Source organism: Haemorhous mexicanus, chromosome 3 (assembly GCF_027477595.1).
Source record: "Haemorhous mexicanus isolate bHaeMex1 chromosome 3, bHaeMex1.pri, whole genome shotgun sequence".
In the NCBI taxonomy this organism is placed as follows: Eukaryota; Metazoa; Chordata; class Aves; order Passeriformes; family Fringillidae; genus Haemorhous; species Haemorhous mexicanus.
The window spans coordinates 99,757,726-99,784,089 of NC_082343.1; the positions used below are offsets into that span (position 1 = coordinate 99,757,726).

Genomic DNA, 26,364 nt, shown 5'->3' on the forward strand with positions numbered 1-26,364 from the left:
AAATAATTGATTTATATTTTAATGGACATGAACATTCTGCATGCCTCCTGAAAATGAGAAATTGTAAAAAACTAAACTGACAGATAATCTGATGTCTCAAAGAATATTCTTCCTTTGCTTTTAATATTTTACTACCTTTTGGTAGTGCAATTAAAAAGCTGATAGTTTTTACAGACACTTAATCTGGCTGAAGACTGCAGTAAAGCTAGGAAGCCGTAAGTATGGTAAAAAAAAATCAAGCTAAATTATCTATATTCAGTATAAAATATGATTCTACTCCCACCTCAGGCAATGAATGCAGTTTCCAGGAGAAATCCCTTATTTTTTTAAGGAGTCATTCAAATGACCAACAGATTTTTGAATCAAGCCTAAACAGTGTAACTGTTTTAATTTAAACTTTACCTCCTCAGGGAGAGAAAGAACAGCACAAACTCATGTTGCAGGTAACAGTAAGCAAACACTAGCAGAAATACATTTAGAACTAAAACAGAGTTCATTGAAATACCTCTATAGTTGTCATTATTAAAAATGTGTTTCAACTAAATTATCCACTATTTCATATTCCTGTTGCAAAAGTGTTCAGGGACCAGTTTCCACTATCAGAAGAAATAATTTATCATGGATTAAGAATCCTTCTTGCATCTTTCAATATTCAGGAAAGCTCCTTCTGTCCTATAAAAGGCAGGGGTTTGATCTGAGAACATATTACTTCAGAAACCTATTTTAAGAATTGCAAGCCTGAAACTAATGTGGCAGGTTTTAAAGCATTGTTCTAAACAGATTGTCAGTGATTAATCACTAATGTCATTAATTTCTACTGAGCATGCTCAGAATAGCTATCCAGGGGGAAGAGAAGGTCCTAAAGATTTTTTTTTATTATTATTTAGGTCCAATAATTCATCTCATTTTCCTCCTAATCAGTCACAGAGATTTGGTTCCATACAGGTCAAGTTAAGACCCTACAAGGATGACTCTTTTACAGACAAATTAATATCAACTTCATATTCAAAGCTGAATTTTTAAAAGCCATGTCATGAAAAGAATATTAACACCAGATTTTCTTACTCTGTATCTATACGGTTTCAGTCTCCTGATTTTTAGTTTTCCCATAGGCTTTCTATTAGTGGCAACAGATTCCCACAAATAATTTTGAAAGGACGCTGTCTTTGTTCTTCTCAAAGTCTAAAACTACATGTACAATTTCCCAGGTAGCTTGCAAAAGCTCTATCTGCTATACAAAGCCTCCTTCTTATCACCAGTGGCACACAAGCCCTCAGTTTGACATGGCTGTGACTGTGACACATGACACACGAATACGCATGTCACTGGCATCAGCAGACAAATAAATTTATCCTCACCTCACTGAGTGTGGAACCAGAATAAATAATTAGCTAGCTACATAATTAGCTGAAGAGTTTAAAAAAAAGAAGGAGATGTAATAATCAGGTTGCATCCTCTCACTGCCCCTGTCTCAGGACATTCCAATGTAATTTCCATCCATCTTCCAAAAGAAAAATCAGGACAAAAACACTCATGTTTTCCAAGTTCTTCTTTGCACATACCTTTGTTTTCTGGCATAAAGTTTGAAAGCAACACAGGTGTCGCATAGACTCTGATTTAATCTTGTACCTGCAAGTCGTCTACATGTGATTGTTGCAGTGGCGTAGACTGAAGATAAGCACGCCTTGCAACCCTAAAATGTATTCATTTGCAGAGGCAAAGTAAAGGTACTGAATATTCATGCTGGAAAATTTTATTCTGAACCATAAGGTTCCATAGTTCTTGTCTTTTTTCCTGATGAAAAATGTACTGAATCATTTGTAATTACAGCTTTATGTCATTGAATGGACTGCTGAAGTGGAAAGCTTCTACTTAGCTAGGGCTGCCAACTGTCTCATAGCTTTGGAAGAAGGATGAGAGCAGTTGAAAAGTTCTAATGTATGTTTGCAATTTAAGCCCAGATATGTCTGTCCTGGAAGCAAGGGAAGACTGAAAAATTAAAAGAAGCAGCCATTGTTTTTTATCTAGAGAAAATGGTTATAAACTTACTTTATATATCCATAGAAAACTGGCTAATAAACAGTAGTTGCAATTCTGTGAAAGAGTACTGGCCATAGGTTGTAAAGAAATGAGAAAACTAAAGATGTAAAACTGCCATTGAATGTGTACTTTTCTAATAGAGAATACAGATATGGTGCAGTTGAACATTAGAGTGTTTGAGGTATAGTATTTATTCCAGAACAATACTATCATTAGTACTAATTTGAGTGACAACATTCATATTGAAAGGATTACCCTCAATTGTCTTCATTCTACAGCTGGTCCTGTAAAGATGCAGCTAAGTGGTACCCCTACAATTTAACAGTTGCAGCTCTTACCAGTTCAATCGTGCCAGCAGCTTCCATTGCAGCCATCACCACTGAACTAAACAGGGCCTGGGCACTATGGCATGAAACTGTCCACGGAATGTAATTGCTGGTACACAGCTTGGCACAGATTTGAGTCAGGGGAACCAGCACTCTTCCAGACAACACAGTTTGGAGGGCTAGGCAAGCCTGGGATGGTTCCCAATATGCAATACAGGCAAGGCTGACATGTTTCAGTGAAGTAGGAAATAAGGCCATATGGATGTAAGCCATGCCCTGCCACTTGCCCTCAGGGCCAGACAGGGAGCCAAAGTGCTTTTTATTTACTTTGTATAGACACAGACATTGAAACCAATTTGCTTCTGACATCACTATGACTGACTTTATGGAAGTCAAAGAGTCATAGCAAATATGCAGAAATCAGAGAACCATACCAACAGGTATGGACCTGTTGGGTGTGTATTTTGGGGACTGAGGAGGCATACACAAGATGTGGCAATCATCTTATTCTAATAACGGGGTTAGACCTATTTTACTTTTGCCCACTAATAACAGCATCTGCTGTATTCTGATTTTTTGTCTCTTATTTTTTAAACCTTTTTACTACCAATTTCATTCATATTGACTAGGTTCAGTCATTAGCAGCATGGCACAACCCAGTATTACCTTCTGCTCATGGACAAATGTGCACACAACAACCTGCTTGATTTATCTGTTGCCTGTCATATAATCTGCTCAGATCATGTAAGAGGGAGCAGTACCTCCAATTCTCACACTTACATCAGAAAGCAAACAGCTCAGAGCCCCAGGATGCACAGGAGGCAGCCTTACAGTGAACCTGAACTTTTGAGTATCTCTAATTTTTCCTCTCTGGGAAAAAAACCTCTGTTGACACAAGGCACAATTCCCCATGCTATTATACCCCTATGGCCCTAAAACCATAGGGTAGCTCCATTGGTTAGCAAAATTACATTTTAAAATAAGAAAAAGTAAAAATCAATATTTTTTAAAAAAGCAACAAAACAACAAAAAACCTTTCTGTAATATTTAGACAAAATAAAAAGTGGAGAGATATAGCAGAATGATAATTATTCCCTAGCTTTATTGCTGTAAGTGTGCCATGTATTGTCATTTATTTTTCTTAAAAAATATCCCATCTTCTCTGTAAAAGATCTCTCTCTCAGTTTACATGCAGAAGTTACATGTTGCTCATGCAGACTTCTGAAGATTTTCTTCTCAATGCTATTGGTATGTATCTGTGATGCTCTCCTCCTGATTTGTACATTTGTATGTTTTTATGATTCATGGTTTCTGCTGCTTTCCATGTACATTGTTTGAATGACCTGGCTCCTTTTCAGACACAGAAGCCCTGCTTCTAACATGACACAGCAAGTTTACAGTGGCCCAAATAAATATAACAGAGGTGGGAATTACATCCTTTATTCCTCATACAAAATCTCAAGCCTAAACAACCACTCTCCCTCACAGGCACATTGACACAACTGCACACAGTTAAGGCTTCTTAGATGAACGAACCAACTAAATTATTTAGCTCTCAAGCATGAAGAAATTCTGCTGTCTTATCAGCTTCTCTTTGCTGAGATATATTATATATATTATATAGATGAAATCTCAGGGGGTAATTACTTCCTCTCTAGACATGCTTTGGCTCTTACCACCCCAATCCACATGAACACAGCACAGCTTCACAGAGCACTGTACAGACCCTCAGGACTAGCCCATATTGCCCATGACCCTGGTGCTTCTCCCAACATAGGAGATACTTAAAGGCTGAAGAGGCTCCCACCCATCTAACCCATTTCTTCACCTCTCTGTTTCCCAAGTACACTTGACAGTCCTCCACTGAAGAGTAGCATTCTCTCTTGGCTTCTTTTTAACCATTAATACCAGATAAATAAATTAAAAAAAAAAAAAATCAGGAGACGGAGGGACAGGAAGATGGAAACAGAAAAACATACTGACTTAAGATCCAAAACCCACCAATTCACATGAAACTATTTCTCCCACCTCCTGAGATTTATAATACCCCTAGCACTCAAATACTCTTTAAAATGTTTTGCTTCAACAAACAGGAGTAGAAACACTCTGGAACTAATCTTCTTTTGTAATTTTGTGCTACTGTTTTACTCTGGTCAGTAGTAAGACCAACACAGAAGACTCTGAAAAAATTGGATAGCATAATGATGGAAGAACATGGTAATTTAAACAAGGTAAAACTCTCTTATCTCAAGAATAAAGGTTTGAAGTTGAAAAAGGTCTGTTTCTTCTCTGGCACAAGTAAAGAGGTTTCAGGTGGAAGAGGCAAGCAATTTGTGATTTTGTGTTGGCTTTGCTTTACCATTTCAAGGCCTTCTCTGTATATCATAATTTATCACAAAATCAAACATTACCATAGATGAAACTAACTGCTTGAAGAGGAATTGTAAAAAAAAGTAACAGAGACAACAGCGGTATGCTTACACTCTAATATAAGGCTGAGGTTGAACAAGACTATGAAAAGCAAAAATACAGTTACAGGTTCTTAAAAATGGAGATTTTTGGATTCTCTTGCTTCTTTCTTAAGAAACGCATTTTCAACATGACCAGAATGGAAAAACTAAGTTTCCACCAAGCTTAAAAATCCAAAGACACAAAGACTGGAAAATAACAGTGCTAAGATCATTCTTCTAATTTTTTTTTTGTTTTTTTAGAGTTTTGGGGTTTCTTTTTGGGATCTGGGGTTTTGGGGTTTTTTTTGTAGTTAAATACTTTCTGGTTTTCTGAGCAAACAAAAATCCCTAGAATTTGATAATATGGCCTCACATAGTCAAGACTGGTTATCTGCCAAGCTGGAATAATTTGTTCCACTATACTAATTACCACCACACAAGCATATGAAGCAACTGATGGCAGCAGTAGGTTATCATCCTCTAGGTATGTCAGAACTAGAGCAGAATGAGGCAGAACAGGAAGGTTAGGGCAGCTGAACCTTGCCAGAAGACTCTGCAGCTGTCTCTGCCACAGAGCCACTGTGTCATGGCAGTCAGGTCATTCCAACCAGACATGGAGCAGGTGATACCATCTGTGTTCTTCACCTCTGGTTCCAAGCCTGACTGGCAGAAATAAGAGGATCAGACACTCCTCCTAATGGCAACAGAAACACTGTTTTCAGTATAAGCAGTTCCACATAACACTCACTGCTTTGAAAAATCTGTGTTTATAAACTAAAAGTAATTAATCTTATTATTCTGTGCTCAGATGCTAGAGCAGCAAACAACAGACAAACCAGTAAACAAATTTAAAATTAAAGGAACTGCAGTTCCCTGGATCTTCCTCTTGCCCTTCTTGAAGACAGGAATGGTACTGGCTTTGTTCCACTCTTCAGAACCTCTCTCAGTCACTGTGACCCTGACATCAAGAGTGGCTCCAAAATTGCCTCAACCCGCAACCTGTGCACTAATGGGTGCATCCTACCAGGCACAATGGACTTATGTACATCCAGAAGGGGCTCCCTCACTCCCTTTTCATTAGGGATGAGCCTTGCTCTGATGTTTAGGTTGTAAACAAAGAACTGCTTCCTGAAAGTCACATTAAGCTAATGCTGAATAAATAATACAGAATAACACACCATTAAAACTAAAATCAACACGTGTTTGGCATGTTCTCAGTGCTGCAACTATACAAAGACCTGCCCTAGGGAACCAGAAGCCATTTAGCTCAAAAGACAGAATTCTGTGATAGTTTACCACATTTCATGGCTGTATTTCATGAAAATGAAAAAGAAAGAAGACTACCATTACTAGCTTTATTTATTATATTGCTGCTGTTGTTCTTGCAACTGCTATGAATTCTGTTAGAGATGAGAATCCCACTGGCTCTAAGCATATATAATGCCATGGATTACTATAAGTCTTAAGCATATGCTGTATATTCAGTGAAAAAAATAACCAGCTCAGAAGATATCACCATGTACAGGTTAGAGGAAGAATGACAAATGCATTCAATTGAAACCAAGAGAAAGCAAATCACATGAGAATCACAACAATATTAATTTTTTTCATAGGTATAAAACTAAATAAATAGCTATTAAGCCACTAAAAAAGTCTGAGAAATTAAGGAGTTCAGGAAAAATAAGACACATATGTTGGAAAAATGCCTTACAGGTTCTGTGAGATGGAGTTCAGGGGAAAAGGGAAGGTTTGGCACATGAATAAAGAAAGCTTTTCATGCATAAAGAAATATTTTACAGATGTAAATTTACTTCTGCCTCACACAGACCTTTCCTCTAATAATGATGATAAATAAATGACAGGGGAAAACCTAGGTAGTGAGTACATTTTATATAAGCTTCAGACCTAGAAAAAATTCAGTCTAACATTTTTCCTGCGATCCATTCCTTTTTGCTCTTCCAGGTAGTTCCTTGGTTATGTACTTTAAAGGCCGTTGTGACAACCATGTTGATAGTGGCAGCATTATGGAGGTCAGGCTACAGTCTCAGGAGCAAAGAAGACAAGAGGCTGTGTGCTGGCTGCAGCACTGTCACCCCTGGCACAGCATCCATTAAAGCCACGGGGATGACCAGCCTTCCTGGAAGAGGCATGATAGTGACAATGGGAATGCACCAGCTGTGAACACAACATTAGACATTCTAGTAACAACAAAGCTTAGTAGGCCAAACACACCTGTCTTTTCTGGTTTCTTTTAATCCCGTCAATTTTTTTCAGCATGTGTCCCAATATTCCCTTTCTTCAAAAATAAAGATGCGTCTCTACCTATTTTGTAGATGAATATTTTACAGTATTTTCCTACTTTCTAAAGCCATTCTGCTTGTGTATTCCCACTTGAAGGCAAGAATTCGCTTAGTATTTAGTGGGTTTTTAGAATTCTCCTGTTTCTTGTGCTCCTTCTCCATACCCAAGTGTATTCTACCAATTCTTTTCATATTTTAGGAAGTACTGGCTCAAGTATTCATCCTGCCCTAGCTTAAATTGAAATCATGTGAATGCCATATACTCAGAGAAACTTGTGACCTCTGCACAGTAAAGCAAAGAAAAATTCAAACAGGTTATTGGAATAACATTAAAAACAGACTGCAAATATGCTATGTTGATTGATGCACACTGCTTATTTGAACACTGTGCCTAATTTTGCCATTTTTATCTAAAGACAATTACAGTGAAAAAATGTACAGCCTCAGAAAGGGCAATATATTATGAGAAGGCTGCTAATATTCCTACTGGACTGTGGGTGTAACAGGTGCATTCATTCAAAGGGGAGATTGAAAAGAAGACTGTGAGTGGTACATTATTAAGAGTAGTGAACAACAGCAATAAATTAAAATGCATCTTCACACTCATTTCAAGGAAAAGGGTATATTCCATAATAGTGAAATGGTTTCACATTAAATTAATAGAAATTTTAAAAATAATACACCCTTAACTGTCTTATTAATTAGCATAGACTAGCAGAGCAGTCAAGACAGTGGCATTATTGTGCAAGCACTGCACAAGTGGAGAGCATCAGATGGCACTTGCCAGGAAAGCTGAGAGTCTGGAGAGGGAGAGCAGAGAAAAGGCAGCTGAGGGCATGAGCACACAGGCAGACTAAGTGCCACTACCATCTGTGTCCATTTAGGGGTGGCTAGGTATGGACAGATGACCTAAATGGGAAAAAGGCTAGCAAGATAGGACACTGAAAGAAATGAAAGGAGGACCAGACAAGGGAGGATAAAAGAAGCACAGGCATGGAGCAAATCTGGTACACAGAGTCTGTGCAGCAAGGAAAGAAGGAATGGGCTCAAGAGCTGTTCAGCTCCAGGCAGTGAACGCTCAGCAGCAGCTACATGAATGTCACTTTGGCTTTGGCTGCTTTGCAGCTGCTTCCACTGCCGGCAGCCTCTGCCTCTTCTCAGCCCTCCCCACGACCAGTTTAGGGAGGGCATGGGCTTCGGGGCCACCACCTGGGTCCCAGCATCCCCACAGTACAAAGGCCTCGTGGGCAGGCTGTTGGGCACAAGCAGCATCAGGGCAGAGGTGACCACCCACGGCAACACTTCCTGCCTTCCATTCTGCATGTAAATCCTACACATGGCTTGCACTCTTCCACTTAATCTCTGTAGGTTACTGCAGTGAGACCAAGGGGTGTTAACAGGCCAAATGGACTACGGTCTAATGTGAGAATGAAAAATGTCATGTCAAGTGATAGCAACTACCACAGTTATCCCTATGTTATTTTTAAATAATTCAAAAATATTGCGGGATGAAAGTGTGAAGGAAATATTTTGATTTATTTTAAAAAATACAGGCTTATTTTAGTCCTCCAGATGCTTTATTACCAAACATTAATTGGTAAGAGGACAATGTCCAAGAGTGGTTGCTAGAGTGGTTTACACATTAATCTGGCCATTCATAACTCCTGCAAGTTTGGGTTGTTTTGCTAAGTCAAAACAAAGTTTTATAAATGACATGGGGAACCAGAAAAGCCCACCCCTATGTCTGGCAAATGTTAAATGTAGTGCTTTATTTATTCTATGCCATCTTTATCTTCCAACATGAGTCATTAAGTCTTCTTTTCTATTTGTATTCCTCCTGTACGCCAACAGTATTTTGATCACGGCATAAAGTAAAAAACTTTACAATTTCTTCATCAGAGTATTAAACTCTAAGCACACTGCTTATGCACAGAGTAAGGGAATTTGCATTCAATAACTCTAGTATCCTAAGCTCCTGAAGGTAGTATATTAAATCACCAGCATAAAGAAAGGTACTTCAGTCTCTTTCTTAGCAGTCTCAGCAGACAGCCTTCCTTCACAAGCTTAAAATTTTTTTAAATTGCAAATAACCTGAACAATGAAACTGCAAACAAGCCCATCTGGTGATTCCCCCCTCTCTTCATTGGTTTTCTTCCATTATTCTCTGTGTAACAGAAGAGAGGAGAAACCTGGGCACAAAGCAATAAAAGGCAACTAACGTGCTTGGATTCTGGAACCATTATCAACCTGCTCCCATATGATTACATGTCCAGTTACGAAGACCCATTAGTCTTTGCATTAAGTAGTCTAGGTCCAGTGGCAAACAATGTGGTGAGAAGGAACCCTGGGAATACCCTCTGATACATTACAGCCAGTACATCACTGAAGCTGCTCATCTGAAATCCGTACTGTGGAAATGATGGAGTGATTCAAGACCAGAGAAGGCATGAGAGGCAAACTGACAACCAACCAATTTCTGCAACTTTTAGCCACAACAAATGAAGGGGATGAATTTCAGAATCTTAAATGATGCTTTAAGTTTTAGCTTCCATATTTTTCAGATTCTGTACTGTAGTAGTATATAACACTGAACTTCATATAGAGTGTTAGCAAGTTCTCTTCGCTGTTTAGACAAATCAATTCTTTTCTAGCCTGAGAACCAAGGACACCATTGCAGCTTCAGGCCCAAAAAGTGTAAACAGTGAATTGAGGACAGCAAACTGGGAGGATGGGACTTCATAACCTGAAGCTGTAATTGGACAATCAACCCCAATATGTAAATGGAACAAAACTTGTAAAAGTGTGAAAATGTGTCACCAGTGGTCCATCTTGGGTATAGCCTAGCCAGGCTCTTGTACTGCCCAAGGTGTATCCTTTGGAGGCCTTTTTATAAATACCTAATTTATTCCTTTAACACTGTCTAGACGGTGTTCTAGGTAGCCTCTCAAGAAGAAAGAAAAGTGAAACACACTTACTAAGAATAAGCTGATCAATATTAAATGGCATGCTGTTTGGCCTAGTGGATGAATTGCTTCCTTTAGATCACAACAGAAAAATCTAATTCCTAACTTATTTTTTGGAATAGACAGCAGTCATCTGTGTGAAGAGACAATGAAGCAGGACCACATCTTGAGTGTCATATCACAGACGAAAGGCTGTGACTTTGTCCTACAGAAATTCCTGGGAGAGAAGTGGGTCAAAACCTAGCAGTGGTCCTTCGCATGAAGAGCCCAGTGTGATCCAGACACCTGCGTCAGATCACAGCACTGCAGATTGGAAGCTGCTCTCAAACCATTGATGAAAAATGGAAACATGATCTTCCATACACTTTGGAACAGTTTCTTCATGTATAACCAGCTATCCTTACTTTCTGAGGTTGTCTTCAAATGGAGAAAGCAACATTTAAAAACATTTCAAAATATTAATTTTTGTTTGTCTACTAACAATTGACATACTACCAAAGTATGAAGAAAACTACTGAAAAACTTCTGTTTGAACTGATTTAATTTCATGAGACAATTCCCGTTGGTACTTTGCAATAAAAATGTAACTGCTATATGGCAGATTTGTACTAAACAATGTACTAAACTAAAACAATGATATTTAGGAAACCAAAAAGCTAAAAAAGTTTGTGGGCATTATAAATACACCATAACATAGGTATGACAAATGTTCTATAAAATTTCAACACATGTCTAACAATATAAATTATTTATTTTAACAAAAAGTACAGTGGTATAAATACCTCCTCTTTTCTGCTATGATCACAAAGCCATAGCCATCTATGCCTTGCCTGAGAATAAGTGATGCCATTAGAGAACTGGTGACATATCAGACTTTATGAACTATGTGTAACACATTCAGTGAAAAGTGAATGTACCCCAGGTTAGCACAACAGAGATGCATAACTCATACTGAGTGCCACACTCAGGGAATTCCCAAAGTGACCTCTCTGACCTCTGATCTCATTCAAGACTAGAATAAATAAAAAGGCTTTGCCCTTCCCATCTATGACTTACAGCTAAGAGAAATATATGTCACTGGTCATCCAGGAAAGCACTGTAAGAGGAAAGGCTAAAACGCCTTAGAGCCTAGAGAGCAAAAAACCAGATAGCTGAACACTAGATTAAATATTACATCATATTAAATTAAACATTATATTAAAATATTAAAAACTATAGTAAATATTGTTCTAACTACTTTAGAAATGAAAGTTCCTTCATTTTTTTAATAACCAAAAGGCTAAGTGTCAGACAATTATTCCTTTTAAAATTATCTCAAACAGGTTTTAACATGAAATATGAAAACCAAATGATAGATCAAGGAAATCAAACCTGCAGCCAAAGACATGAATCAGGACCGGACTTTTCACAACTCTCCACAAGTTCTAGAACTTTTCTTGTACTTTTTTCCTTCTGGCATCCAAATAACACAAACTTCCTGCTCAGAATACAACTCGGAGCTAATGGCAAATCCCCCAGCTGAGTGGCTTTAGAAAGCATCCCCAGCTCTCAGTGCCTCCTGGCAGCAGCAGCTTTCTGTGTGTCTGGCTGCAGCGTGGTTCTTCTCGCTTTGATACAGGTCATTAGGCCAAGTCTCCTCTTGGAACTATCGCTGAAATGGCAGCCCCCAGGAATTATGCTGCTGCCAAATTCAGATCAGGGGAGTGAAAAACACATTTTCAGATGTCTTAAAAATCTGATTTTCAACTCCTCATTCAAATACAGATTCTTATTATGGTCAGGATCCTGCTGCCTGATTGTGTCAAGACAGAATGCAATGACAGAATTGCAGCTCAAATTCATTTTCCTGCACTCTGAACATTTCCTCTGAATAACCCTGAAATAATAACACTTTGTATGCGTATTCTACAGCTTATCTGAAGAATTCAAAATGGTATTATAAACATCCAGGGACACAACCTGCTCTCTCTGCAGTAGTTAGAGAGCCTCCCTAGCTGAACATCTCCTAACACACAGAGTAAAGGGAACACAAATCTGTGGAGTGAGGCACTCAGTGTGACCCTGCACAATGAGGCAGAAAACAGAAATCCATGTCAATGAAACAGAAGCTGTGGGAGTTCATGCAGTTTTGGATCTATGGAATAAACTGCCTATCTCTTTTACTGAAAATTATTTGTTTGCCCACGCAGCCCTCGTTCTGAGCTTACCTATGGGCACCCAGGACCCCAGCTCTTCTTCTGATGCTCTAACTTGGCCAAACACAAAGAGGGTTTGGTCAGAGATTAATTAGCTCAGGAAAGAGGTTGTGCTAACAAAGCCCCACGAGTAATGGGGCAGACCTGGCTGACATCCACTCAGTCTTGACATTAAGCACAGCAAGCCTCCCCATGCAGGCTGATACATGCTCTCAGCATGCAAAATGGATTCACCATCTAAGTATTATGTAGAAGTGACTCCCTCATTATGTAGATTAAAAAAATCCAGAATCGTGATATTAAAAGAAAACCCAGTCTTGTCAGTGACATACCTGAGCCTAAATTTCAATATATGAATACTGCTCTGAGGGTGGATATTTGCTAATGATCACCACAGTCTAATGACTCAAAACCATCTGACCTCCGGGACCATTTTCTTATCCTTATGGAGACCTACAGAAATAGCTCCCTTCTGAAAAGATACTGGTTTCTGCACCATTACATGTGATTTCTAAATAGTAAGGTGGGAACAGCAGATAGATTTCCTTGCATATGTGTGTCAGTAGAGAAAGAATTCAATTGTGTAGTCTGTATAACTCCTGGTCAGCTAACCCAGTGCCTACAGCTTAGTGCTGCATAAAAGTTGTGCTCCTAATTGCCTTCCCAATCCAGCTAATTCTTTGCTGCATGAGCTAACTGGGTGTGGAGAAAATTTTCACAGCTTCCAGGGTTTTACACGGCTTTTTATGCTTTAGAGCTACAAATTATACTTTAATTGAATTAAAAACTTAAACGTACTTATAAATGTGGAAAGAATACACCTTCCCCACTAAGAAAAAGGAATAGATATTGATCTGTAAGTTAGGAACCTCCTTATAGTTTAGTAATAATACCTATAATTTTGATTTTTTTTTTTTTAATGGATAATGGTTTCTTGTTTGGTTGGTTTGGGGTTTTTTTCAGTTTTGTTTTTGGGTTTTTTGGTTTTTGCTTGTTTGGGGGGTTTTTGTTTGCTTTTTTTTCTTTTTTTTTTTTTTTTGTTGCAGAGATTTTAAATAGTAACTATTTATGGGGTTTTGAAAGACATAAATAACCAACGGGTGTTCCATACTTTGTATTAAATAACATGCAGATTTCAGAAGATGTCATTTTGGTTTTATGATAGTTAGTGTATTATGGTATCATTGTGGTTACACAAAATTAGAGTGATTATTACATGCTGAGTACATGGTACTACACTGTTACTTAAAAGTAACACAAAAGTAAATTCTTTCAGTGCTTGCTGTATGGAGTTTGTAATACAGCCCAGAATTTTATCCCAAGAAGAGATTACAAGGATGTGGACACACACACACAAGCAGAGATAATGTGAATAAATGAATCACAGTGGATATAGTTTCATTTTTCTTCCCATTGTTTTTCACATCATTACTCTGTAAGGAAAAAAAATAGTGAAACAAACTAAAATCAAAAAATCTACAGTGGCTCTCATAAAATTTCACAACAGCACAAAAATATTATTATAAAGCAAAGAAAGAGAGGTAGGGGAATAAGGGGGAAACTAAGGGGACTTGTAAGCACTAAATGTATAAAAAATCTAGTTTATGTGATGCATTAAAGTCAGCCTGAATAATTAAGATAAACTCTCTGTGCCCCTAGGTGCTTTACAATGTCTCTGTAGTCCATATGAGAAGTTCTGGATGCTTTGTGCTAGAATCACAGTCGTTGATGAAGCACAAATTTAAGACGACAGGTAAAAGAGGTCTGTGTGACGAGGGATTGATAATGGTCCACTGGGCTGTCCACCTTTATGTTACTAGTTCAAATCCAACCCAGTTAAAATAACAGAAGGTGGTGAGGTCTGAGAGCTGTTCAGTGGCCCATGTGAAATGAATAGAGCGATTTGGACCAGCACCCTGTGAACTAGCAGCCAAATCACAACTCTGCCTATTTTTCAGGATGACTCCTTAGACTTCGACAAAGAGAGGAAAAAAAAGCCCTAGGAATGGCATCTACCTTCTCTGCAAGCAATAAATACCATAAGCTTAAGGGCATTTACATTTATTACAGAACAGCAATTCACATTGCAGTAGCACCTGTGGAGCTTGACTGCTATCAGTATGAGCTAGGAGCACAGGAAAAGATATGACTGCCTCTTCAAAAACTGATTATACTTATTAAAGGACAGAAGAACAAATCAACTCTTTGGATTGCATTTATTCCTAATTGCAGTTCTCTGTCACAGCCATGCTACACTGAAGGAAGGCTTTCAGCATCCCACTCTTTAAGCTCTCCAGCTCCAATAGACTACCCTCAGAATAAACATATCAGCAAGTGATTTTGAAAGTATATTCCTACAGACAGGGCAACTGCTTACAACCAGATATATACAGACATAGATATAGATATATAAAAATTCTACTACAGCTTTGAAATATTTTCCTGAGACTATTTAGGGCCTTGAAAGTAGTCCTTACTAACAGAAAGCTTAACTTCTGGCTCTATTACAAGTACAACAGAAATTTGGCTCTGCTGCTTTGCAGTACCACACTAGACAATCTGCACATGAGCATAACCACATCTGATCACCATTACTCTAAAACAGATAAAAACCTCAATGCCAGATGAGGGAACAACACTCAAATCAGAGGAAGACATAGAGAATATTTTTAAAGAAAAAAGGCTACTGAAGGTCAGATACAGTACAGCTGAAAGAGACAGTCCCATAAAACATCTCTGATGAAAAAGAAGAAAGTCATTTGTGGGCTTTTAAAACTTAAAACAAAATAAATGTCCATTTATTTAACATTCTTGGTTTGCTCTGTAAAAGTTTTATCATTCCATTCATACTGTCCTTCTCATTACCTATATGATTTGGGGCATTTTTTTTTTATTATTAAAGACTTCAAAATTATGTTAGAGTAATTTAACTCTTTTGTCTCACTGTGTTCTCATCTCAGTTCTCAGAAGCTTTTTAAAATTAAAAGCTTTTTAAATAAAAACAGTTTGGAGACTGAATTCATGGCCCTGATCTTTACCCTTCCTCCCTCTTGTCTTTCTAACAGCCAGCTGCCTGTCCCAGGGATCGATACACATATGCTTGGACCATGAAACAATAAAATTTGTATGTTTCAGCACCTATGTGGACTTCTTAGCTTGAAATAATTTTGCATTTTCTACTATATTACTGGCATAAATGTTGATTTTGGTAAGCTTAGTTTTCAGCCTCAGCAGCTAATTTAATCTCATGATTATGAGCAAACACACCAGGAGAACAGTACAAAAATTTTCAGGATCTTGTTTGCCTTATGAGGACAACAAATTTTTGGTGTGGATTTAATATGGCAATATAAACCCAACTTTAAAGCATTGATTAGTATATTTCAAAATAAAATTAAAAAAAAAAAAAAAAGCAAGGGATCCATCCTTATTTTCCCTCTGTTGTGCAACTATGTACAGTAACACCAAGCTAAATTCAGAGATAACAGAAATGATGGAAAAACAATATAGCACTAAGACACATTTGTACATGCTGAGTGCGGCAGAAAGACAAGGGTGAAGTTAGAGAATAAAACCCAACAGTGAAATTTAAGACTTATGAAGCAGACTTCCTGAGATGAGTTTGCCTACCACAGATTTTCCACCTGTTACCCCATTCTCCTAAATAAACTGCCCCATATTCTAACACATGCACACAACACACAATCTACCCACTCGTATGTATTATTTGCCTATTTAAATTATTTTTATCATTATATTGACAAAGATTTCTACCTGAAAACTGCATGAGACATTGTGCCATGGATTAGAATGTATTTTGTAATATATGGTGCAGATATTCCCTAACAGAACTTCAACAAATCTACTGCTATGAGATTAAGAACCATAGCTTAGACGTGTTACAAAGCAAGGACTCTGCGACATTTACAGAGAACCTTGATAGGAGGATTTGAAGAGGCCTGAATAGCAACATCTATATTAGTGGCCTGACAGAAAAGATGGGGACTAAGAAAACAAGCAGTAATGAGGGACTAAGAGGGAAGCCCTTTTTTAGAACACCTGTCTTGAGCTGTTGTTATAATATCTGGAGTACAGATATAAATCTGGGTTAGCAGCACAGACATGTCAACTGCATTTATTGGTGGATAAGACTGTAGAGGCGATGTGTAAAAGGAGAGGAGAGATGGATCAAAACTAAAAATCCTTAGGACTTTGGCAGAAGTCAGATCAGGAACTTCAAAGGATGAATGAAAGGATTAGGGAGAAAACAAGACAAGAATGGAGCCAAAGATACAAACCATGATGAGATTTAAAGAGATCAAAACTGAAAGTGTGAGAGAAGGAAGAACTGGCTGAGAGAGAATCATTAGGTAGTGGTTTCAGCTAACAAGAAGGTCAGAAGCCAATCTGAAGTAGTTTACAATAGCACTGGAAATCACCTACTTTGAACACAACAATGTGAATGCACAAAGAGCAACAGTGATCATGGAGCAACAGGAAGTGACAGAGAGGTAAATAGAATCAGGATGGCTTTCTAAGGATTGGGAATGTTAATAAAGACTAATATCCTCTTAAATTATGAATGGAAGGAGCTAGAGAGACATGGTCAAGAGAAAACCAGGAGAAAATGACAGCAAGTGTAAGAGAGGTAAGGAAATAGGTAAAAAAAAGTGGAGAAAAAGAAGTTATAGAAGACTAGATGAGAAGCATTTACATCTGCATCAAAATACCAGTAGAACAGTATCATATCTAGTTGGCTGTACAAAAACAATATTTAAAAAAAATCAAAAACACAATAAGGGTTGAACATGGTACACATAAAGATGGAGTCTGTGGAACCTGGAACCTCCATCCTTGAAGATATTGAAAGCAGTACAAAGCTCCAAGCAATCTGATCTACATCTGAAACTGGCTCTGCTTTGAGAAAGACGGTGGATTAGATGACCTTCAGAGAGCTGTTCCAACCTGAGTGATTCTGTGTAAGAAGGACAGAAGAGGGGTAGATAGACTGAAGAGATGGAGTAATTATGTCACACTTTGTGTGTGAAGAAATCATCAGGATTTTAATGTAGCTTGATGTACAGTAGGGGCCCTTAGAAGGTACTTCCACATCCTAAAGTGCAGTAAGTACCTAGTGTTACTTCCAGGAGTGTTTACAGATAAGCCTCAGCAATGGAGGTGAGATTGCCTAAACAACCAGCATAGCAGTCTGGCCCTTTATAAAATCCCAGTGAGTACTATATGTGTCTTAATGAATGTCAATCACCTTTGAAATCTGACTTCAAGATACCAAGATATGTTGATCCAAACTGGAAATGAAAGGAAACTGATGGAAAAACTAGACCTAAATAACAATTTCATGGATATATTTCCTACAAAATTCTCCCTATTCTCGCTTCAGTGGTCAAGAATTAGTGAGAGAAGTACAAACAGGTTGGAATCCTTTTATCATAGCTGAAAGCAATATATTTCTGGAAATGTCAGCTCTTCCAAGTATGACAGAATTTTTTTTTATTAATATGAAAAATTCTTAAACTAACAACCACACCCACATTTCAGTGTCTTCTGCCTCTCTGGAAAAGACTAAATAGGCTAACAATATGGTATCTAGATGAATTTTTCATCAAGATTAGGTTCACTCTTTGACACAAGAGAAATGTACAATGTGCCATGTGAGTAGATCAAAATCCCAGACTCCATGAGGATTTTGGAAGTTTATAAGAAAGGAAGCATGACAGCAGTGCCAGGAGTGTGCTGTAACAAAAAGTTCAATTTTCCAGGTTATGTAACACTGCGCTTCTTCAAGGAAAGAACAGATGCAGGAGAAGACCTGCATTACTAAAGACACTTTCACTGTAAATTATACCTTACATATGTGTGCTGCCAACCAAAATACATGTTCTGAAGTTTTGATGTCAAATAGCTAAAAGTATAATCCAGAGACCAGATTCCTGGACTATGCAGAAGAAGAGAGTAAGGATCAGAACTTCAACGTAAAATGAAATAAATATTGATACAAGTAGAGCATTATCCTAAGTCAGAAGGCTTGTGTTCAACTGAAAGAATTTTTCATGCATTACCTGTAAAATCTTCTACAGCAGCATTCATACAGTTAAGAGCAATTTAGGGGTTGCTCTAATCTTTTCCAGATGCTCCCAGCTATCACTGAATTACTGTTCCTTGGTCATACAATGAGTATACTCCCTACTAATTATTAAATGTAGGAGAAATGCTCTTTTGGTAAACTGAAGATTCACGTTCTTTCAAATTAAACATCAAAAAATAAATAAAACTACCATTTCTAATCTCTAGGAACCATTGGTAGAGTTTTACTGCAAGTTTGCAGCAAGTTTTACCACTGAATATTCAAAAATATATATTTCTTAGAGGTATCTTGTAAAATAAAAAGGTCTCTAAGCAATAACAACACCATGAAAATTAAGTGGCACACGATCTTAATCAAATTGGCAAGCATGGGTGTAGTAAAATGCTGTCTTCCATATTCTGTATCAACACAAAGCTGCTTATTTAGGTAGCAAAAGGCTAATTTTCTGCTGTTAAGATCTCTTGCCTTTAACAACTCAAGAATCAGCACATGACTCTAGCTGAACAAGGAACTTCTCACCAAACCATGCTAAATAAAGAATATTTGCTTTTCAAAGGTTTACTTAAGTACATAGAATCATTTAGGTTTAAAAAGGCCTTGAAAATCTTCAAGCCAAACCTTAGCCCAGTATTGCCAAGTCCCCCACTAATCCATGTCCCTAAATCCCTCATCTACACGTCTTTTAAGTACCTCCAGGGATGGTGACTCAACCACTTACCTTGGCAGCCAGCTAAGGGAAAGGAGAAAGGCAGGTAATGCAAGAAAAATACTTTCAGTTGAACACAAGCCTTATGACTGAGGATAATACTCTGCTTGTATCAATATGTATTTCATTTTACTTTCCCCAATTTTAGCTTGGTTTGTGCTCAATTACTTATTATGCATCACAGAAACAAAACAGATTATAATGTTGCACATCATTATGGGGTGTAAACTCAGTTATGATGGACCCCAAGCATCCTAAAGCTTCTTTGAGAACTGGAAACAGATTTCTGTGTTTTACTTCTCAGGAAATTAAAGGAAAGAGCTTTTGATCTTAGATATCCTTTGCACTGATAAACAGAGTAGTCACTGAGGGACTACTCACATAAGTGAGATTGTCGAATCAGGCTCATCATTCCTAATTTTAAAAAATCACTTTCCAGATTCAGACCAAAGGAGCAGAAATTTGACCTGTTTTTTATTAAAAATGTAAAAGTATGAACTCAAACAGGTTTGTCAGGATAAAAAAGATTCCATAAAGGAATATTTCTATTTAATATTATGCCATGTGTGAAATTCTGCCTTTAACACACAGACTTGTACTAAGCTAGTTGGAGGACAGCATTTACTAGCTCCTAGAAAATTCATTACTTTTCTACATTGATCAAATTCCTGGTCCACAGCTACATTTTAAGCCATGATTTGGCAAGAAATAGAGCCAGCATGACACTTTGTCCCATTTTCCTCTACCGTATATGAAGTAGACTGATTTTGCTTGTCTCCAGTCTACTTTGTTTAGAGAAAACAGTCTTGGTTGCTATTTTTCTGAAGACTCGTTTTCTTGACTGCCAGCTCATAGCAGCTGGGATCTACAAAAGTTCAACTTTCTGGAGAAAGAAGGGATTAATGCTGCTTTTCCTTGTTGTCCAGGGTGACCTAGCATGGATAGGTCCATAGCCCTTAGCTCTACAAAATTGTTCTAAGTTACCTCTACAAAATGCTGAGCTATTTATCATGCCCTGTTAGTCAATACTTAAGATCAGTGTGAACTGGGAACTGCTCAAGGTGCTTAAAGCTGACTGAGGTGGTGGTGGCTGTCAAGGCTGTAATTGATCTGGGCTTTACACATTTTTAATTTTAACCCTTCATAGGAAAATTGGTGAATTTTGACAGCACATAAACCTACATTATTATCCTTTGTGTGATCTGGAATCTGGCCATGCTTTTTTATGCAGGTCTTTCAGCAAGAAAAGAGACTCAGCTCACTTCCACAGAGGTTCAATTCTGCTGTTTGAACAATTCCTTCCCAGAAGACAGACAAGTCTTCTTGTAGCAGAATTAACTTGGCAATAATTTTAAACATCTCAGCAATGATGGCTATGGAATATGTCCCTAAATACATCCACCTTGAGCAACAAAGCAGTGAAGACACAGTAGCATCAACAGAGCTCGCATTTGCCTTGGGTTACCCCAACTATGAAGACAAACAGGACATCTTAAAGCATAATGAGTACAGGCATGGTCAGTGCCAAGCTGTTTCTCTCTGTAACAACTAAGCTCTTCCTAACTCAACAAATAATTCCTCTTGAGTTAAGAACATGCCATTCAGATCAAAGAATTACTTCACACAACTAAGAGACTCCTGCTGTGAAAACAGATGTATATTTTTTTTCTTCCCCATAGACCAGTCATATATTTGCACCAGATTTGACTGTTACTTCATTCATCTTGTCATTGGTGCATGCACTCTCAATGCCTCACCACCTTCAGGCAACCCAGAAGACCCTTTACACTGACTTGGGGCAGACTGTTCAAAGAGAGAAGCTACCGTGCATAATGCACAAATTTAAAGTACAAGGGCAAGACAGAGGGGATTCTGGAGGAACAGGAGCAATGTTGAAATATGAGCAGTAGTGGGGAGCTGTGAGAAAGGCAATACAAACCATGAAAGCATGAACATTACTTAAGGGGAGGGAAAGATAATAAAACAGTGAAGAGAACTGTGCAAACAAAGGTTTGGGAAAATTCAGTTGTCTTAGGTTTAAAACTTCCCAACCCATCAACAACAGTTCTCATATGAGACATACCATCAGTATCACAGTACTCACACAAGCCATAATACTACAATAGGTTGAGTATAATTAATTTTTTCATTCTTTCTATGCTATCTGTGAAACAACTATTTTAATATCTGTGAGACAGTGCTATTCCCATTTTATTGCTAAGGAACTGTATCACAGAGAGACAAGAACAGACCAATGTGAGCAAGGCAGGGAACTGAGAACAAATCTCCCATAATTATTCTAACAAATCTTACCATCATTATTGTCTTGCCCCAAATCCAATATCCTTGCCCTCATTTAAATTTCCCACTGACTACGTTATGAAGTTTAGGCTGTTTTGGCATCTATTTTTCCCCAATCTTCTATTGATAATGAGCTCTTCCAAGTTTCTTGCCAGGAAAAGAATATGGGATCAAAATGACAAAGCAAAGTGCAATGGAGTAAAAGAGCCAGAAACTGAAAGAAGCAGAGGGCAGTATTCTGAAGCTTCCAAAATATTGGGCATTTTGAAAGCATGGAAATTAGGTACAATAATTAAACAATGCCAAGTGAGTTTTTTCGAGTGCAACCTTGTTTCCTTTTACATGGGATACCACTTTTCACATGAAGATATTAGCTCAGTCCCTCTCAAAGCTGGTTAGAAATTCTAAAGATATTTCAAAAGTTAAACAAAGCTTTACAGCTTATGAAGGAGAGGCAAATGCACCTAAATTCAAGTTCAAATAAAACTTAAATTTAAGTTCAAATAATTTAAGTTCAATAATTTAAGTGCAAATGCACTTAAATTTAAGTTCAAATAATGAGTAGGCCTTCTTCAGCTATAGAGTGATTCAAAAGTATGCAGCCTATGTTAAGCAAGATTACACTAGATAAACCAGGGATCCTTTCTACCTTCAAATCTTACATGAATGTGCAGTAAGTAAACTAGATAGTATCTGGCACTATACAATTGCCATAAATTGATATTGCAGCATTTTTTTGCATAGGCTCTGTCCAAATTATTACATTACATTAACATTCTGCTGAAGAGATTAACCTGCCCACTTGTTACTGGGATGTGTAAAGAGGGGCATCTGTGACTCAGATAACTGGCGGGTTAATTTCAGTGCTGAATTATGGGGCTGCACCCATGCAACATCCCAAAAGCCTGGTTTCACCTAGCAGAAGCTATCTGGATTCAAGACTGATGATCAGATAAAGTATGACGAGCAATGGAAGAAAAAAAAGCAGAAATGCCTAAATATATGATATGTATCCAGCAGGACTAGAAAAGTTTGCCTGGACTAGGATCAGGTCTTGAGTATCAGTCATGGGTACATTGCTTCTGTCGCCTAAATTAAGATTTAAGTCCAAATTTTCAGCAAAGTAATTAAGCTTATGCAACATTGTCCTGGAATGAGCAGAGGCTCTGCTCTCAAATTAACAATGTTATTTACAAATATCAAAAGAGTTCTATCAGTTCCCTACTGCCCAAAGGACAATGAAGCAGCAGACAGGAAAAATAAGGGAAGAGCCAACTTTTCATAGCAGTATTTGGAACAGGAGTGCAAAGAAACAAATGATAGATGGTTGGAGGCACAGAAACTGAAAACACAGCTTGACAATGGAGTTCTGGCTGGAGAGCCAGTGGGAATGAGAAAGATGTACACAAGCCCCGAGATCCAGCCCTGGAGGAATGAGGGATGAAGAAAAACAGACAACTGACTGTAGAAAGGTACTGAAGACAGGAGGTAAAGAACAAGTACTTAGACTAGGCTTATAGTAAAAAAACCCAAACCCTGGGACAAGAATCCAGTGGGGCAGTGAGAAAGAGAACTGCTGTCCTTAGAACCCAGAACTGGGTTATACTCAGAGTTTTGACAGACAGTCCACAGGGGTAGGAAAGGTCATTGAGAACTGAGCAGAGAATCAGGGACTGAAATCTCTTTTTGGGTCTTCTGGAAACCAAATTTCAGTTTCTCATGATTTCTGTGCCATCAGAAAATATCTGTCCAGTCGGATGGTAGTGAAAAAAGCTATTTTGCATCTTACTCCTTCAGCAGTAGTTTTTGCAGAATATTAAACCATGCAACTTGTTTAATAGAAGAATGGTACAACATTTTGGGGGTGATTTTAAGGTTCCAAGCATCTTACAATTCAGACAGGGGTTGAGACATTCTCAGAAGTTTCTATTATTTTTAAATAGTGTGTACTCATTATCTTTCCCTCTGTCTCTATTTCCGTCTCTCTCACACAGACACATTTTCAAAAAACTTTTTTAACAAGATCAAATCCAGAAAAAAAGCTGCCAGAAGTTCCAGATTGCCTATATAACCAAATTTTCCCTCATCTTGTGAATGAGGATGGAGAGTAATGGCATGACTCATATGTATTGTTACCAGAACACACCTGCCTCATACAGTGCACAAGATGGCCTTGCTGCAAGGATGAATCTCAACTGTAGATGGTTCGCTTGGTAAAGAATTTTGAAGAAATGCACTAAAAAATGGGACCACATAACAACAAGAACAAGAATAGTTAGAGGAATTGGATGTCTAGAAAGCAGAATTCTGTCTTTCCTTGACATAAAGCTTCCATTATAGTAATTCAAATCAGCTTTTTCACAAGTGGTCACTGAAAGTATATTCTTCATTTTCCATGTGATTCACTGAGAGGAGGCATTTGAATTTGCAGAAGAGATGAATGTTCAGAGACATACATAGCTGTAGACAAGAAGACCTAAGTTGGAAAACTTTCATGTGACAGTAATGAGTCAAGGCTTTTGGACCTCAGCAGCTCAGGATGGTTCTGTAGATTAGTGGCAGTTTTTGAACACAGTATTCTGGGCCGTGGTTCCCCAGCCATAAAATTGGAATCATACTGTCTACCAATCTCAGAGGCCTGCAGTAATGCTAATTTAGTGTCTGCTCATCACTTTGGCACTATTGTGATACTAGAAAAACCCTAAAATGCAAATTAATAATAATTAATAACTATGTCTCCAGAGCAAGGCTTAAATAGTCTATAGTAAACAAGGTGTGGGACCATAGACGGAACAATGTCATGAAAACAAAATATGGAACAACTGCTCATTAAGTGACTATCATATATTCTGTGAACTGAAAGAGGAAAAGATTTTGTAAGAAAAAACAATATGTGATCATGTAATTAAAGAAGTCTTCACAATGCATATGCATGGGGGAGATTAAATTAACTTGCCTTAACGAAGTTAATTCTGGCATGTATTAGCTTTAGTGTTTGGGCTCTTTAATGTAGATCTTCCACACACAATATGAAATAACTGAAGATCCATTAAATAACTGAGATTTGAATAAAGGACATATATTAGTTTTTTGTATTATATTCATCCACTTCAAATCAGAATTTCCTTTTGGAATGCAATGCTGGAATGAGTTTAAAAAACTGGAATATAGGAATGACTGTTTTATTATAAATTATTCCTATTTTCTACAGAAAGATTGGATTTCAGGCAAAAACTTCCTTTAGCATAATAAATTGCAAAATAAGCAGGTTAGAGAGCATTTTCAATGTAATAAGCTACAGCACAGTAGTTCCTGCAGCTGACCATTGTTCCTTAAAGTACATGAATTCAAGATAAAATTTATTAATTAGTCTCACGAGTAAAGAGTACATTTAAACTCCATGAACTTCAAGAGAGGTAGAGCCAACACATGGCTCTTTTTATCAGTCCTGCTCAAGCACATACAAGTGTAAGCCAAATCAAACCTTTGCCTCCGTTTTTTCATATGGATGTGACTTTCTGTTTGTGAAAACCACAGGCTCTTTGTGTACATATGGGTAGATATTTATGTATCTGTATATCTGTCTGATCAATTAAGTGGCTTTCATTTGAAATATTCTGTCCTTTAAGAATGACTGTGTCTCTTAAACCAGCATATTTAACCAGAGATCATTATTTTGTAGTACAAGTTCATTCTTTACTTTCTCTTGCACTAAAAGATATAACCCATCACATTTGTAATATATGGCTACTTATTTAAGGTAGGACCCCAGTTTTAAAAGATGCTTCCTGGTTTTGTTTCTGTGTGCACTGCCTGGGTTACCAGGGCTAAGTTATGTGTCTTGCTGATGAACAGGCAGACAGCATAGAAGATTTTCTTTCTCTAATCTCTTATATAAAGAACACAGAGCCAGCTCATTGGGTATTTCAGACCATAATAATAACTATCTAATATACCTTACCTCTTAAATTTTAGATTCCTTTGCTCTGCATTCATAAACAAATTTTAAGATAAAGTGCTTGTTACCATCAAAATAGTTTTTCACCCTGAAAATTTAAGCACATGGGCACTTCACTACAAACTACAGCAATCATCATTCCTGTCATAACTGTCAAACTATAGCAATCACAATTCCTCTGTCTGAGCTGTAGACCTCACTGCAGCCTCAAGAGGGGAAGAAGAGTGGCAGGAACCAATCTCTTCTCTCTGGTGACCAGTGACAGGATCTGAGAGAATGGTTTAGAGCTGTACCAGGGGAAATTCAGGTTGGATACCCACAAAAGGTTCTGGAACACAGGAACAGGCATTTTAACAGGCTCCCCAGATAAGTGATCACAGCACCAAGCCTGACAGAGCTCAAGAATATGGACAAAGCTCTCAGGCATATGGTGTGACTCTTGGGATGGTCCTGTGCAGGGCCAGGAACTGGACTTCAATGATCCCTGTGGGTTGCTATCAAACCAGAATACTCTGATTCACTGATAATTACTACCCCTTATCTTTTAGAAACTTCTAGATACCCCACACAATATATGATCAGCAGCAGATATGGCAAGGTCTACAGCACCAGAAGGATTTAAAAATTAAATACAATATTTAAAATGTATAGAAAATTTCTCAGCTGCTTTTTTAGATCATTTTCACCCCGAACTCCATATCAATATCAGATATATATTTTATTTCATTGATCTTCTCTACATACCAAACACAGAGTACCAACTATTTCCATGTTTCTCACAATTTCACAGTGCATTCTGCAAGTTTGAGTTCACTTAGCACAGTGCTGGTATTGCAATTGTTTAACATGGACATTTGGATCTTACTTGATCTAAAGCAAATACTTATCAGGTTGATCAAACAAACATGTTCCACAGCTATGAGTCTACTTTTACCTTTAACAGTAAGGTCACAGAATCACAGGAAGACTTGGCTTGGAAGGGACCTTAAAGATCATTTCATTCCAAAACCTCTCCCATA

General features: G+C 37.8%; 1 protein-coding gene across 1 annotated transcript in view; it reads right to left on the minus strand.

Moving 5' to 3' along the window:
- The window catches only part of MYT1L (myelin transcription factor 1 like), a 221,092-nt gene that overhangs the window by 188,426 nt on the left and 6,302 nt on the right, over positions 1-26,364 (minus strand). The window lies entirely within an intron of this gene.